We start from the raw sequence: 16,715 nt of genomic DNA, 5'->3' as shown, positions 1-16,715 counted from the left end.
CGACGTCTACGTACATTGCTAGCATGTCGGCGAGGGGCTTATTCAGGCCCTTCGTAAGACCATTCGTCTGTGGGTGGTAGGCAGTTGTCCTCCTGTGCCTTGTCTGACTGTACTGCAGAATCGCTTGGGTGAACTCCGCTGTAAAAGCCGTTCCTCTGTCGGTGATGGGGACTTCTGGGGCGCCATGTCTCAGCAGGATGTTCTCGACGAAGAACTTCGCCACTTCGGCTGCGCCACCTTTCAGCAGTGCTTTCGTTTCAGCGAAACGGGTGAGATATTCCGTCGCCGCGACGATCCACTTATTTCCGGATGTTGACATCGGGAAGGGCCCCAACAGCCCTTCCCAATCTGCTGAAATGGTCGGCGAGGAGGCTCGATTGGCTGTAGGAATCTCACTGGCCTTGTCGGTAGTGTCTTGCGTCGCTGACAGTCTCGGCATGTTCTTAGATAACGGGTGACGTCGGTGGTCAGGCGTGGCCTTTCCTGTATACCTTTCCTGTATCCTCGACAGCGTGCGGTAGAATTCGAGGTGTCCAGTGGACGGATTGTCATGTAGGGCGCGCAATACTTCTGGACGCAGCCCTGAGGGAACAACAAGGAGGTAGTTGGCGCGGACTGGTGAGAAGTTCTTCTTTACGAGTAGCTTGTTTTGAAACGAGAACGAAGACAATCCTCGCCAAAAGGCCCTAGGGACAAAGTCGGTGCGCCCTTCAAAATATTCGACGAAGTTTTTCAGCTCCGGGGCTGCTCGTTGCTGTTCATCGAAGTCTTCCGCACTTAATATGTCAAGGAAGGCGTCGTCATCCTCGTCATCTTGCAGCGGTGAGTCAATGGGGGCGTGTGATAGGCAAGCGGCTTTGGAGTATTTTCGACCAGACTTCTATGTTACAGTGATATCATATTGTTGCAGTCTTAAGCTCCACCGCGCCAGTCGTCCTGAAGGGTCCTTTAAATTCGCTAGCCAACACAAGGCGTGGTGGTTGCTGACGACTTTAAATGGCCTGTCATTTAGATAAGAGCGAAATTTTGCTGTAGCCAAAACGACGGCGAGGCATTCCTTTTCGGTTGTAGAATAATTCCCTTCTGCTTTTGACAACGACCAGCTAGCGTAAGCTATCACGCGTTCAAGTCCGTCTTTTCTCTGGACTGGGACGGCACCGAGGCCTAGGCTACTGGCGCCAGTGTGGATTTCGCTATCGGCATCCTCGTCGACGTGTGCAATTACTGGCGCGGCAGCATGCGTCGTTTGAGTTCTTCAAATGCGTCGGCCAGCGGCGTTTCCCACTTGAACTCGACATCACATTTAGTTAGATGTGTCAGCTGCTTAGTAATGCGTGAAAAGTCTTTGACAAAGCGCCTGTAGTAGGCACACATGCAAAGGAATCGACGCACCGCCTTCTTGTCGATGGGCTGTGGGAACTTTGCGATGGCAGCTGTTTTCTGCGGGTCGGGCCGTACTCCGGATTTGCTGATAACGTGGCGTATGAAAAGAACCTCATCCTAAGGGAAGCGACACTTTTCCGGCTTCAGAGTGAGCCCTGATGATTTCATGGACTGCAGTACTGTCGCAAGCCGCTTAAGGTGATCGTCGAAATTTCCGGCGAAGATGACGACGTCATCCAAGTAAACAAGACAGGTCTGCCACTTCAACCCTGCTAAAACCATGTCCATCACGCGCTGGAAGGTTGCAGGCGCCGAGCACACTGCAAATGGCATAACATTGAACTGATTAAGGCCATCTGGCGTGATGAAGGCGGACTTTTAGCCATCCCTTACGTCGACTTCTATTTGCCAGTAGCCAGTAGCCAGACTTGAGGTACATCGACGAGAAGTATTTTGCGTTGCTCAGCTATCTAATGCTTCGTCTATCTGTGGAAGGAGGTATACGTCCTTCTTCGTGATCATGTTATGCCGTCGATAATCGACGCGGAAACGCAGGGTTCCACCCATTTTCTTCACCAAGACTACAGGAGATGCCCAACGGGCTTTTCAACGGCGGGATGGTGTCGTTGCGCAGCATTTGGTCGGCTTGTTCTCTTATAGGTTCACGTTCTCGCGTTGAGACTCGATAAGAGCTCTGGTGGAGTGGTCGCGCGAACTCTTCGGTGAATATTCGATACTTTGTGACTGGTGTTTGTCGAATCCTCGATGATATCGAAAAGCAGCCTTTGTATTGTCGGAGCAGACGACTGAGCTGTTGCGGCTTAATTATGGGGAGACTTGGATTTATGTCGAAGTCTGGTTCGGCAACTATGGTCGTCGGGGTAGATGCGGCACATCCCGAGAAGACAAACGCATAACTGGTTTCTAGAATTTCCTCGATGTTAGTGCCTTTGTTGATGTGTTTGAACTCCTGGCTGAAGTTTGTCAGCAACAATTTAGTTTTTCCTACGTGCAGTCGAGCGATCCCTCTTGCAACGCAAATTTCACGGTCTAGCAATAGACGTTGGTCACCCTCGCTGACGCCTGCTGCGACGGCAGGTGTTTTGGTGCCGACGGAAATGACAATGCTGGAGCGGGGCGGGATGCTGACTTGACTTTCAAGCATGCTTAAGGCGTGGTGACTACGAGATCTCTACGGGGGTGTCGCTCAATCTTCTGACAGTGTAGTCGACTTAGACTTCAGGTCGATGATAGCGCCATGATAGCGCATGCCGCAGCTTGTCGTCAGAGTCCCAGTTGTTGAAAGTCGCGATTCGTTCGTAGGTGTACAGCCAGGATTCCAGGTCTTCAGTAGCTGCTCCATGGAAGGTCGGTGGGTCCCGAGGTTGTTGCAGGATAACGGGGGACACTGAGGCAGCGATTGGGGTTGTCTTGGCCACGGTCTTCTTTGTCGTCTCAGGTAGATTTCCGTGCTCTGGGAGCAGTCCTTGCAGTCTGCCGCCAGGACGCTGATCTTCGGCGATGTTGGTTTTCTCCTCGGGCTTGGATCGTGGCTGTGCGGGGACGTTCGGTACATGAGCGCACAAACACCTACACCAGATGTCATGTGGTAGTGACGGTGAAGAAAGCAGCCAATTTGGGAAAGACGAAACTAGTGTTTTATTTGGCGAATTGTGCCCTCAAAAACGAGCTACACTCAAAGAACGGCTACAGCGACGAACAAAGTCGGCGATCGTAGAAAATCTGATCAGTGATCAAGTGCGTCAGCTTTTATGGTTCAGTCGTCGAATGTTCCAGAGTAATCGCTGGGAACCGCGTGCTTTCCACAAAGTCGTACAATATTCGCGTCGCCCACACATGCAATCAGATTACATAAGGTTGTGTCACAGACAGCGGATCGAAGCATCGATAACATTCCAGAAACTTCCGATACATGCAGGCGCGTCCTGCGCTGTGCGATAACATTTGTTAGGCGGTGAAACGTGTCGCCCGATAAAGGCAAACAAGAACGCGTGTAAATATTTTGTTGCAATACTGTTTGATTGGGCGAAAGATGTAAAGGGAAGCTGAAGAGACTGTCGAATTCTATAAGACGCTCATATACGGATGCGGGAACCTTATAAACCATGTAGGTAAAATTTGGGTTTTTTTTCAATTAGGAGCGACGTAATCGTCGGTTAAAATTGCGCTGTAGCTCCGCCCCCCGTCGAATGCCGCGCGCTGCTGCTGACGCTGACGATGCGAGCGGAGACCGGAAACCGCGGTGTTGTGACGTCGACTCTAGAGTATTGTTCCTTCGAAGCCTGCGTGACCGTGGCGGACCGTGCTTGTTTTTCCGTGCGTGCCATCGTAATCTGCTTCGATCGGCCCTGCATTCCTTTGTTGGTGCGTTTGTGTGTATGTAGAGTAGCCTCACGTAGCCGACGGAATTCGCCGCCTTTACGGCTTCGGTTACGAGTAGTGTGCGGATGGCGCACAGATGAAGGTCACTACACGTGCTGCATGAACCGGGAAGCTTTTGACGCGTTTAAACCGTCTTTGTAGATTACCGGCAGCTTTGGACAGCGCACAAATGCCGACGATTGCATCCCCGCTTACGTTCCACGAGGAGGCATGCAGGAACACAACACTACAGTTGTTTGACCGCAAACGAGCTCACTAGATCGGCGAAAGATCGGTGAGATCACTAGATCGCTTTGCAAAAAACATACTCACCAAAGAGCATTTCCAACACGAGGAAATCCCAAGACTTCGCTTTCGTTCGCGTCGAAAGCACTGCTCGCACCAGCATCGTTTGCTTCTTCGAGAGGCCGGCTCTTCGCAATCGGCTCGTACATGTAGGAAGTAACGCCGAGCTCCTCAGAAAAACGCAGTCTCTCTAAATTTTCCATTACCTCTGAATTTTCCATTACAGCACCAAACTACCTGGTACCGCGCTTCATGTGTAGCGGCAGCGGTCGGTCACTAGAGTTGACGTCACGAGGCGCCCGACCAATCACAGACGGAAACGAGACGCGCGAGCTGGGCGTGTCCGCTGCTGCACTTTTCGTCGAAATAAAAGATATTTGCGCTTTATTTCGCTGAATTTCGATACGATATTCGCATTCGGAAGGTTGAAAACCATTTTGAACACATGTTCACTCATTTTGTCTGGAAAACCTTTCAGCTTCCCTTTAAGCTTTACAACCGGTACTTTCGCAGATCCCTGCAATAGTATTCTTTCCCACAACAGGCACCTACCGTTTCAACGAGCCCAGAAATTATTGGCGAAAGCACCCGCAGATCAGTAACAGTTTCTATGAATGACGAGTATTATTAACGTGGTCCTCATCCCTTTGGATACACAAAATATATCCTGCAAATAAAATAAACTTTACACCGCTTAATTTTTCTCACACTAACGCAAAAAATAGTTTTTGCTTTATGACCTCATCAACCAGCAGAAATGCAGCCAGCATATCAGACATGGTATATATGGGCTGTCTACTTCATTAAATTAAGATTATTCACACAAACACATTCGGTTGTGCCAGTTGTGTACATTTGAAAAAAATGAGTGTCGAAACCACCACATTCATTAGCTTTTATTATTTAGGCCCACATTACTGACGCACATGCGCGCGTCTTCCGTAGGAAGTACGCATTCAAATAGAAATAAATCTGTGCTGATGTATGCATATGCATGCGCCTCATGCATCACAGTGAAAGTTTACGCGGCAATTGTCACACCATTTAATATTCCAAGGAATCTGCTTCGCCCTAGTCTGCCAAAAAATTTACGAAAGGCTTTGGTGATTGTTCCTTGTATCCAGCTCAATTGTTTCACTTTACTAGTCTCTTTTGGGGTGCTTCAATATGCGTGATACATGTTTTTGTATGCCCTGTTGGCTTTACCAGCACCATCGCCGCGCAGTACATTTCGACGACCTAGTTACAGTTCTCACAAGGGCCGCCAAGTAGTAAGCATTGCTGCCCGTTCACTGGCAGGCACTTATTATGGACCGCGCCATCACACGTTACTAATAACAATAACCGTCGCGAAGACTGCGCGTGCAGATTGGGTGTAAAAAATTTGTGTTGTCTCTAGTTATTAGAAGTTATTCATAAAAATCCTGGCACATCAGGATATACAGGTTAGGAGTACGTTCACTCTGGTGCAATAAGAGCAAGTAACTGTATTATGTGTGTGTAGGAGAGATTCTGCATAAACTGAATATTTTGCGTTTCTTGATGGCGTAAATAAAGCTAACACAGCAAACATAGTAACAACCCCATTATTGAATGCACAAATTGCTGCTCACCTGTAGCGCTTCCATCTCCGCAACCTTCGACAACTGTGGAAGTATGAAAACAACCAATTGGATAATAAGAATAGAAATGATATATTTGTTTAGCACGAGGCATGGAGAGATTATAAAACTGACCTAATATTGCAAAACTAAATACACTTTAATTAGCGCTGATTGCATAAACATTGTGTTCTATATTAGTTTCCCCTTAGGAATGTCATTTTTCATTTCAGGGAAATACGAGTTTCTCACGTTTCTTATTGAAGCAATATTTAATAGGCTCCAAGATCCCGTTGCACAGGCCGACGAAACATCAACCTTTGTTTGGTCCATTCAGCTGCACACATAAGGCATAACTAAAATGTTGGTCTTTGAGTTAGCTTACAATAAAATGTGGTAACTAAGCGCTGCGGAAATTCACAAAACAGAGGTGTCCTACTAAAAAAAAAAGCTGTGATGCACAGACAGTAAGGAAAGCGTACAAAAGAATCCGCAAAAATTAGACAGAATAATTATTTATCATTTAAAACAGCCTTATTCCTAGTGAAGGAACTGGAGCATTCACTAACGCCTGTCGTACACATTACGAGGGCTTTCTGAGGAAGCAGTATAGATTTCCTTACGCCTTCGTGTTACTGTTGGGTAGGCAGCATTTGTGCTTTTTAATACCAGAACATTGTGTATTCGAAGCGTTTAAGCTAAAACCTAATGCTTTCTGCTCGTGAATAACAGAAATGTACTCTCTTTCTACGAGACCAGAAAAGTAAAAAAGGATTTCTTTGTGATGCAAACATAACATCAGAGACCTGGTGTCTGTACCAGTAGACATTTGCCAATTTTTTGTGATCACATACGGTGTGTCCAAACACCTTGAATGCTGATGTATTACCGTTTATTTGCCTGTCTTACCAGCTGGCCGAGTTTCGGCTAAATTGAGCGTGAACAGTTGGCCTGAGGTCAATGCGCAACGGGGGCTTTCAGCGTGAACATTTTCTACAAGAGATACCAACTTGAAGATTCATATTACACCTGCTAGACGAGTCACATGTCAAGTAAACGCATTGGAATGTGTTGAATAAACAGAGGCGAACACGAATAATAATATTTGGGGTTTTACGTGCCCAAACCACTTTCTGATTATGAGGCACGCCGTAGTGGAGGACTCCGGAAATTTTGACCACCTGGGGTTCTTTAACGTGCACCTAAATCTAAGCACACGGGTGTTTTCGCATTTCGCCCCCATCGAAATGCGGCCGTCGTGGCCGGGATTCGATCCCGCGACCTCGTGCTCAGCAGCCCAACACCATAGCCACTGAGCAACCACGGCGGGTGCGAACACGAATAATCTGATTTGTATAGACGCAGCGGCAGTATTATACTATTAAGGGGTCAATGCAGGGCCCATGACGGTGGACATTGAGTGTCTAAATCAGTGCTTGAAATTTGAGCTTTGGCAAGCATACCTGATTGAGAGCTAACTTTGCTGCTGAAGGGATACACAGGCTACAACGAACATGATGTTCCAGAGGGTCCCTTCAACGAATAAAGCCTTTCCAATGTACTATAAACTAGAAGCTCTAATGCACTAAATTCACTTACGAAAGATGGCATCAAGAATAGTTCATGATACTGTAACCCTGTCCGCTCCAAAAAGCAGCCAGGGCAGCGACCTAGTGCACATTTTGTGTGGTGTATCTTTGAATTTAGCTTGATTTCAGTTGCCTAACGCAATACCACTCGATGAGATGATAATAATGATAATAAAAATAGTCTTGACCAAAGTAAAAACTTTTTTATCTAAAGTAACAAACTCGTACAAAAATTTACACCACTTCGAAACACACGACAATTTATGTTCAAGAAAAGTTTTTACATCTTCTGAAGCGCTACTTTGGAGACCCCGGGTTCACCTGGGTGGGCTCTTATTTCTGTTTGAACTACAAGGAAGGAAACATATTATTTCATCAAATGCCTATTGAACTTCCTGCGGTAAGTTTGTGAGGGTTCAATAAATATTAGTACTGGGGAGCATTTCTCGCGGCACGCGACGTTAAACTTTTACTTTCGATGGCTTTTCGTATTTGGTATTCCTTCGAAAATTATTTCATCAATAGGGTAGTTGATTAAAATTAGGGTACTCTCTTTAGCAAGATCTGAAAAACCAAGTAGTAATTCATAAACACTCTAAAGCCGGTTAAACATCATTATGCTACACTAGACAGAAACACCATATCACAAGGACTTCGTGTTAAAGTTTGCGCAAAATATGTTGGGCAAGTTATTACTGATAGCTAAAATTTCGGCAAAAGGAGGGCTTACTGAGGGATCAATAACCAGCACTTTCAACGGCACCACACAGTATCAGTGCGGAAGTAAGGGACATATAGGGCAATAACTACAGAAAAATAAATAAAGAAAACGCGCATGTATATATATACTGGAGTGACAACATCCCTGAAAAACTACATTGTCACGTGTAGTATGGATTTCACTTCTCAGACTCAGTTACCACCAATCATTACTGAAGAGTTCCACTTATGCCAAGCACCAGTGACGCTGCAATCACTTGGCTATGGGGCTGTCTTCGCAACAAGTGAGATTATTTACTTCAAAACGTCATGCGTAAGCATGACATCACTGTGTCACCATGGCAACAGCGTGACTGATACGATATAATTGCATATTAGTTGAACAGTTTTGGAGCACTGCACACCTGTTTCTTTTTAGACTGCCCTGGCTGAGCTAAATATTACTCTAGAATTTTTATTCGCACCCATTTAGGCATATTATCAATGTACCCTTTCGGGATTCTCTTAAAAAGGAATTATTTAATTTTGCAGTGATGCAAGGAAGTAAACGCTAGCAAGAAAATCTTACTCCAGTTGGACTCATGAATAACCACAGTTGAAGCTGTTATGATAAGCACAACCCACGGGTTAGGATATATCATTCGTGGTACAGAAATTTTATATCGAACGAATAAAATTAACAGCTCTACTTACTCATCACAGGATATATTGTAAAACACCGTAGCAATACATGCATTGTGACAAGCGCAGAATATCTGTTACTGGTCATTAATGTTTAATTTTAAAAAAAAAACTTTATAACACTCATCCACACATTACAATTTAATCATGCTTATGATCATTCTTCTACATCAAATTCATGTTTGGCTAGCCTGATTTTTGATGCGATTAGCATTTGGCCCACTGCAAATAGTCCGAGTCTATCTGTCTGTCTGTCTAGCGTTTTGTTACATGGGTTGCACACCGAAGTTTTTCGCTACGTAGCTGCGACAATAAGAATGTGATTTCAGTCCTGATGCCATTGTTATTATTCCACCATAATTATTACAGCGTCAGTATCCGATTCTCTTTATACTGTCGTCATCATATTGTGGTAGTCATCACATTGTCAGCATGCTATGGTCGACAGGGTGTCGTAGCACCGTCATTATTTCATGAACATCGACCCCTTGTCCTTATACGGTAATCGCCATACTGCCTTCGTTGTCGCAACGACTGCATTCTTTCGCCATTACATAGTAATCATGTAATCATCATCGTAATCGTGCACTTGTGAATATGCCGCTGTTCTCACTGCACCTCTGAGATTGCATTGTCATCGTACAGTGGTCATCCTGCGGTCACTCTCATACTATCATCCTGTTGCCATCGTGGTCGTTCTATTGCCGTCATTCAAGCTTCATCATCCGGTTATCCCCCTACCATGGCTGCTATGCCATCATCGTCTTACCGTCATCGTCACGCTATCGTGTTCTTACACCCATGGTCATCCCAGTACCCTCATGTCATGGTCTGCAAGCTGTGGTCATTTGAACAACTTCATAATTTTAGAATATTCATGTCATTGTCATCATACCACCTTTATCGATCTGTTGACGTCATCCTTTCTTTGTCATTCAATAGACATCCCTGAGTTGTTGTCATACTAGGCATGGTCATGGTCAACCTTACCGAGTAAGTGTCGTATCAAAGTTAACTAATCCAGACGAAGTTTGTGTGTCGCGCTTAGCGGAAGCAACCCGAATGCCAGACTGACCGTAAAGTACTCTAAAGAAGAAGGTGTTTCAAGTAATACGGTGCGTAGCTAAATTGACAGTCTTCAAGAGATAGGTTCTCTACGGATTTTTTCACAGCACAGCTGTTACTCTCTCAGTTGTCGGCATTTTTCTTGTCCGTCCGTTAGCAGAAATAATCCTACTCATACCATCCTAAGCAAGCAAGAATGTGTCTCACCCGCTGGTAACGCAGAAGCTACATGCACTCAGCAAAGTGAAGCGAACAGCGGATACATTTATTGGTATATCGCAAACAATGCAGAGAAGAGTGTGCGTTTCAACATATTCAAAACGAACATCAATCATCATCACCAATGGCTCATACTACCATGACCAAGAAAAAATGCAATCTCGCATACAGCCGTAAGCAATGTCTGATACCCCAGAACGCAAACAAAAACTGCAATGGTTTTGCAATGACATATACCCCGTAAGCAGTGACTACATGCAGTCAGTAAGGTGAACAGTGCATGCATTCATTGAAATTACCCGTACAACGCACTGAACAGCAGTAAAGAACAAGCTCAAAACAAGCTTCCGAATCATCTATAAAGAATTGCATACCTCGCTCAGCATTTGTTGTGATGGTTTCGCAAGAGCTTCGCTGGCCAACCACTTTCGCAGGGCTGGGATGACGTGGCCTTTAGTGTTAGAATCTGAACCTGGCAACGTTTAACGTTAGAACGCTATCTAGTGAGGCGAGTCTAGCCGTGTTATTGGAAGAATTAGAGGGTAGTAAATGGGATATAATAGGGCTCAGTGAGGTTAGGAGGACAAAAGAAGCATATACAGTGCTAAAAAGCGGGCATGTACTGTGTACCGGAGAGACGAGAACTAGGAGTCGGATTCCTGATTAATAAGGAAATAACTGGTAATATACAGGAATTCTATAGCATTAATAAGAGGGTGGCAGGTCTTGTTGTGAAACTCAATAAGAGGTACAAATTGAAGGTGGTACAAGTCTATGCCCCTACATGCAGTCATGATGACCAGGAAGTCCAAAGCTTTTATGAAGACGTGGAATCGGCGATGGGTAAAGTCAAAACAAAATAAACTATACTGATGGGCGACTTCAATGCCAGGGTAGGCAAGAAGCAGGCTGGAGACAAGTCTGTGGGGGAATATGGCATAGGCTCTAGGAATAGCAGAGGAGAATTATTAGTAGAGTTTGCAGAACAGAATAATATGCGGATAATGAACACCTTTTTCCGCAAGCGGGTTAGTCGAAAGTGGACGTGGAGGAGCCCGAATGGTGAGACTAGAAATGAAATCGACTTCATACTCTGCGCGAACCCTGGCATCACACAAGATATAGACGTGCTCGGCAAGGTACGCTGCAGTGACCATAGGATGGTAAGAACTCGAATTAGCCTAGACTTGAGGAGGGAACGGAAGAAACTGGTACAGAAGAAGCCAATCAATGAGTGAGCGGTAAGAGGGAAACTAGAGGAATTCCGGATCAAGCTACAGAACAGGTATTCGGCTTTAACTCAGGAAGAGGACCTTAGTGTTGAAGCAATGAACGACTATCTCATGGGCATCATTAAGGAGTGCGCAATAGAAGTCGGTGGTAACGCCGTTAGACAGGAAACCAGTAAGCTATGGCAGGAGACGAAAGATCTGATCAAGAAACGCCAATGTATGAAAGCCTCTAACCCTACAGCTAGAATAGAACTGGCAGAACTTTCTAAGTTAATCAACAAGCGTAAGACAGCGGACATCAGGAAGTATAATATGGATAGAATTGAACAGGTTCTCAGGAACGGAGGAAGCCTAAAAACAGTGAAGAAGAAACTAGGAATAGGCAAGAATCAGATGTGTGCGTTAAGAGACAAATCCGGCAATATCGTTACTAATATTGATGAGATAGTTCAAGTGGCTGAGGAGTTCTATAGAGATTTATACAGTACCAGTGGCACCCACGACGATAGTGGAAGAGAGAATAGCCTAGAGGAATTCGAAATCCCACAGGTAACGCCAGAAGAAGTAAAGAAAGCCTTTGGAGCTATGCAAAGGCGGAAGGCAGCTGGGGAGGATCAGGTAACAGCAGATTTGTTGAAGGATGGTGGTCAGATTGTTCTAGAGAAACTGGCCACCCTGTATACGCAATGCCTCATAACCTTGAGCGTACCGGAATCTTGGAAGAACGCTAACATAATCCTAATCCATAGGAAAGCTTACTGTCCGTTACCTACAAAGTATTTACTAAGGTAATCGCAAATAGAATCAGGAACACCTTAGACTTCTGTCAACCAAAAGACCAGACAGGATTCCATAAAGGCTACTCAACAATAGACCATATTCACACTATCAATCAAGGCATAGAGAAATGTGCAGAATATAACCAACCCTTATATATAGCTTTCATTGATTACGAGAAAGCGTTTGATTCAGTCGAAACCTCAGCAGTCATGGAGGCATTACGGAATCAGGGTGTAGATGAGCCATATGTAAAGATACTGGAAGATATCTATAGCGGCTCCACGGCCACCGTAGTCCTCCACAAAGAAAGCAACAAAATCCCTATAAAGAAAGGCGTCAGACAGGGAGATACGATATCTGCAATGCTATTCACAGCATGTTTACAGGAGGTATTCAAAGGCCTGGAGTGGGAAGAATTAGGGATAAAAGTTGATGGAGAATACCTTAGCAACTTGCGATTCGCTGATGATATTGCCTTGCTTAGTAACTCAGGAGACCAATTGCAATGCATGGTCACTGACCTGGAGAGGCAAAGCAGAAGGGTGGGTCTGAAAATTAATCTGCAGAAAACTTAAGTAATGTTTAACAGTCTCGGAAGAGAACAGCAGTTTACGATAGGTAGCGAGGCACTGGAAGTGGTAAGCGAATACATCTACTTAGGGCAGGTAGTGACCACGGATCCGTATTATGAGACTGAAATAACCAGAAGAATAAGAATGGGTTGGGGTGCGTTTGGCAGGCATTCTCAAATCATGAACAGCAGGTTGCCACTATCCCTCAAAAGGAAAGTGTATAACAGCTGTGTGTTACCAGTACTCACATATGGGGCAGAAACCTGGAGGCTTACGAAAAGGGTTCTGCTGAAATTGAGGACGACGCAACGAGCTATGGAAAGATGAATGATGGGTGTGACGTTAAGGGATAAGAAAAGAGCAGATTGGGTGAGGCAACAAACGCGGGTAAACGACATCTTAGTTGAAATGAAGAAAAAGAAATGGGCATGGGCAGGACATGTAATGAGGAGGGAAGATAACCGATGGTCACTAAGGGTTACGGACTGGATTCCAAGGGAAGGGATGCGTAGCAGGGGGCGGCAGAAAGTTAGGTGGGCGGATGACATTAAGACGTTTGCAGGGACAACATGGCCACAATTAGTACATGACCGGGGTAGTTGGAGAAGTATGGGAGAGGCCTTTGCCCTGCAGTGGACGTAACTAGGCTGATGATGATGATGATGAATCTAAAAATCCCTTCTTCAAGCCCTTTTCGTTTTTGCGCGCTCAAGATATGAGGTGTTGTATCTGTGCTGTTTAAAAACAAAGAAAACCTTCTACATTATTCCTCAATTCTTCTTCGTTCTTCTCCATTCTAGTATTGAGTGTATTACGACCCCTTAAATTTCCTATGTGAATGTTTAATTCATTACTAAAAAATGATGTGATAGTGCAAGTACTGCTATGCGCTACCACTGTGCCTTTCAAAGTGTTGAACGGTCCTGCTACTCTGCTTTTCAAAACATCTTGACCCTATTCTCTAGAAGCGAAAGTTTCTCACATTGTCTATGGCAAGCAAGACCTTTTTTGGTTGTTCTCAGGCACTGTAGCATGCTGCAAGCATTACTGTAGCCCAAAACATTCACGCCTTTTATTGCGAGTACGTTTAATGTGTCCAAATCAACGTGACCGTCATCTTACTTATGGCACAACCGCTTATGGTGCCCTTGCGATACAACAGTGTTTGTAAATGGTAAAAATAGCGGCAACAAGCAGATAGAAGACCCTTCCTATGAGAGTTTGGCTACAATTCTAATATGCTTAATGATTCAAGGTGAATCATCGGTAACCATAGTCTACGCTGACACATCGCTAATAATTAACAGCCTCTTATACGTGACCTTAGTTGGATGACAGCCAAGCACTCTTGCAGCTATCGCGGCTGCTTACTGATACCTTGATTTACGGTATGCCAGGGCACCGAACGAGAACTTTCTTTTTAGGTATTTATTCGTCTGGCTGACTGCCTGTTTGTTTACAAGCCAGCCCTTCTCATTACTTTGCGGCCACTATTTAGCTGTCACTATGATCATTATTTATTTGGAACTGAAAAAGCAATGAACTCACCTAGATCTGCGGTCGTCTCAGATTGGCCTAATGATAAGAAAAAAATAATGACCACGATTACAATATTGCACCATATTTATAATAAGTAAATTTGAAAGTGCAGTTTTGTACCACCTTCATATGGTGGGAAGCAACAGGAGCGGGTTTGGAAGGGGGAAGATGCGTTCTGACTGAAATGCCTTACGCGCTGGAGGACATAGGATACTTTATTTTCAAACATATTTTGCTAAACCCTAAATGTAAAGTCCGGTAATATTTAGCAAAATAAATGCATACAGAATTCCGCAGAATGTACAGAACTATCGGAAAGATAAAAATAAAAGGCCAAAGATCATTAGTACAAGTGTTGCCGGCGCATCTTCCTAGAGGTTTGCGTATTTTGGATATATGAGCTCGCCGTGGAGGCTTAGAAGCGATGCTGTGGCGCTGCTAGCACCAGGTTGCGGGATCGAATCCCGCCCACGGCGGCCGCATTCCGATGGGGGCGAAATTTAAAACGCCCGTGTCCCGCGCATTGGGGGCACGGTAATAACCCTCTGGTGGCAAATATTCACCTGGAATCCCCCACGAAGCTGTACCTCCTAATTAAATAGGGGTTTGGGCACGTCAAGTACCAGAACAAGTTAAGTTCAATTAGGTATATTGAAGAGTTTTCTCAATTTATCGACTCAGCCGTTCTCAGACTGCATATTTAAATAGTGTTGTTACTTCCCAGGACATAATTTCCCACTTGCCTTCGCCTTTGGGTGTTATAAAAAATAAATTCGATATATCTAAGTTTGTTCCAAACGGCGATATTAGGTGTGCTGAAATCCACTAGTGTGAAAAATAGTAGATTTGTTCACATAAATCTATGTATTTAACCCTTTCATGGAAGCAAACTAAAGACTGATTGGGTTGTGCACAATGTAGTACTATTGTGCAACGTATATAGTTAAAGAAATCGATTATGAAGTATTAAATTCGTTTCGCATATGAGAGAAACAGCTGACGTCTGTGACATTCGTCAATTTTAGTGAAAAAGTGAATACATTGCTCGTGGCCACGTTATAATTGCTTGTGGCAATATTAATAAGAAACAGCATGACAAGATCACGCCGAACGTTTTCCTCAGTTTATGAGGCACTCTTCGTACCAGTGTTTCTGGTAAACTTCGCTAGGCTAAATATTGGTAATATCATAAGTGCTAGAAGACGCATGGCCAACTGCGATGTCTAACGCGAATGGAAACATACAAAGAGATTGATGCCACGAATTGAAGTGCAGGACGCACATATTGTACAAGATAGATGAAATCTATCTTTCTTGTGGTTATAAAAAATTGGTAAAGGAAGCATTGCAGCGACTCAAGAGGAAGTCAACGGCTCGTGAGACCGTTACACCTGATTAGTGTATCTGAAGGTAGTAAAAATAATGACTTAACATAGTCAACAAAAGCATAAATATAGAGTTGTTTTGCATTTATACTGCTATAACATGGTGTAGTGTCCTAGAAAAGTGTGAATGATGTGCCATACTCCCTCAAAAAGCTACGAAAGTAGGCGTACGCAACACCTAATTGGTCCAGACACATATTTGGGTGATTTCTTAGAGCATCACTGGAGCCGCCTCTTATAGTTCACAACTTGACTAATTCACGCACATCGCTTTTAGAACCCGCTTTTAGAACCAGTCAGCTCTGACACCTTCATTTTTAGAGGTTTCGGTGCGGTGTTACCAAGTTAGGACCTTGTTTTTTGGAGCTCTTCAACCAAATACGCGGTATTCAAATTGTTTCGCCTTGTTAATGTTGTGTAATTTTTTGACTGCTGTTTTCATTTGTGATTAGATTTTTTGTGTCATGTAGATCGTCCGTATTTTCAAAGGTTTATCATTCTCACAAATATCGCATTATGAGAGAGACAGAGAAACATTTGGTCACATATCGCTGCTAAAGGAAAGAGCAGATTTGCGCTTCCATTCAGTACTACAATTCAATTTTCAGTGAGGCTGTAGATAGCGAGCAGTCGCAGTACGAATTTAAGTCGGCTGTAGTTAGACTGCTTACATTAAAACTTTGTCCGCCTATGACTAGCCCATTTAGCACTTTGTCCGCACAAAAAGCATTCGAGCAGTGGTAGATAACTCTCCGGATGTGGTCCGCTAGAAGTTGGCCCTACCATCGGCGCATACATCATCTTACTTAAATTGTGTACACTAAAAAAGTCTTCTGCAAGTATGTGCCTAAAATGAACGATGAATAATAAAGGATGTCCTACGGTCCGAATATGAGCAGTAATGTTGTCGACACGATCAAGCCAGAAACAATGATCCTCAATGCGTGACAATTGATAACAAGAGCTGGAAGTCGTCTGTCCGGCGGAAATCACTTTAACCGCCCTGAAATGATTAATCGCCGGACAAGGGGTGCCGCTTTAAGCCAACTTTTCAGAAAGGGAACATGTGTTCGCCAAGGCAGCAACCGCCTTCCTCAGCAGCGTTTTTACTTACGCGTAGCTGACTCTTCCGCACCCTCCATGACGAAGAGGAGAGTAGGCCTGGGTGGGGCGCGGTGTTGCTAACGTCAAAAAAAAAGCTATCAGATCCCACGCCCTGTGCCAATCGATGCTATGCGAAGCAGTGTGCGGGGAGACCAGC

The 16,715-nt window shown here is 44.5% G+C and overlaps 1 long non-coding RNA gene across 1 annotated transcript in view; it reads right to left on the bottom strand.

Annotated features, from left to right (window-relative positions):
* The window catches only part of LOC142591057 (uncharacterized), a 69,514-nt gene that overhangs the window by 29,366 nt on the left and 23,433 nt on the right, over window positions 1-16,715 (bottom strand). Inside the window, exons 6-7 of the long non-coding RNA XR_012830324.1 lie at window positions 14,079-14,105; window positions 5,685-5,717 (exon numbers count right to left, since the gene is read on the bottom strand). This is a non-coding gene — a long non-coding RNA (uncharacterized LOC142591057). The remainder of the gene's footprint in view (window positions 1-5,684; window positions 5,718-14,078; window positions 14,106-16,715) is intronic.

This window comes from Dermacentor variabilis, chromosome 8 (assembly GCF_050947875.1).
Source record: "Dermacentor variabilis isolate Ectoservices chromosome 8, ASM5094787v1, whole genome shotgun sequence".
Classification (NCBI taxonomy): domain Eukaryota; kingdom Metazoa; phylum Arthropoda; class Arachnida; order Ixodida; family Ixodidae; genus Dermacentor; species Dermacentor variabilis.
Note: the sequence above shows the minus strand (reverse complement) of the source record. Positions and strands in the feature narration are given on the sequence as shown.